Source organism: Pygoscelis adeliae, unplaced genomic scaffold, assembly GCF_000699105.1.
Source record: "Pygoscelis adeliae isolate BGI_AS28 unplaced genomic scaffold, ASM69910v1 Scaffold63, whole genome shotgun sequence".
In the NCBI taxonomy this organism is placed as follows: Eukaryota; Metazoa; Chordata; class Aves; order Sphenisciformes; family Spheniscidae; genus Pygoscelis; species Pygoscelis adeliae.
In genome coordinates, this window is record NW_008824414.1 from 201,083 (window position 1) to 201,346 (window position 264).

Here is a 264-nt window from a genome sequence, read left to right on the forward strand (position 1 = left end):
CCGCGAGGCGGCAGCAGCCAGCGCTGGCCAGTAAGAGAGCAGGGGCTGGCCCGCCCTCCCGGGGAAGGGAGGAAGCTCTTCGGGAATTGGCGAGAATCACCGCACCGGGGAGGCTCGCCAGCCAATGCCGAGAGCAGTCGTTAGCCTAGCCCCGCCCACCCTCGCTAACTGACTCCTGGGATAGACAGCGCAAGCTGGAGCGCGCCGTCGGCCTCCGTCCCCGCTGCCGCCAGCGCCCGCCCCTCCTCAGCAGCCACCAATGGA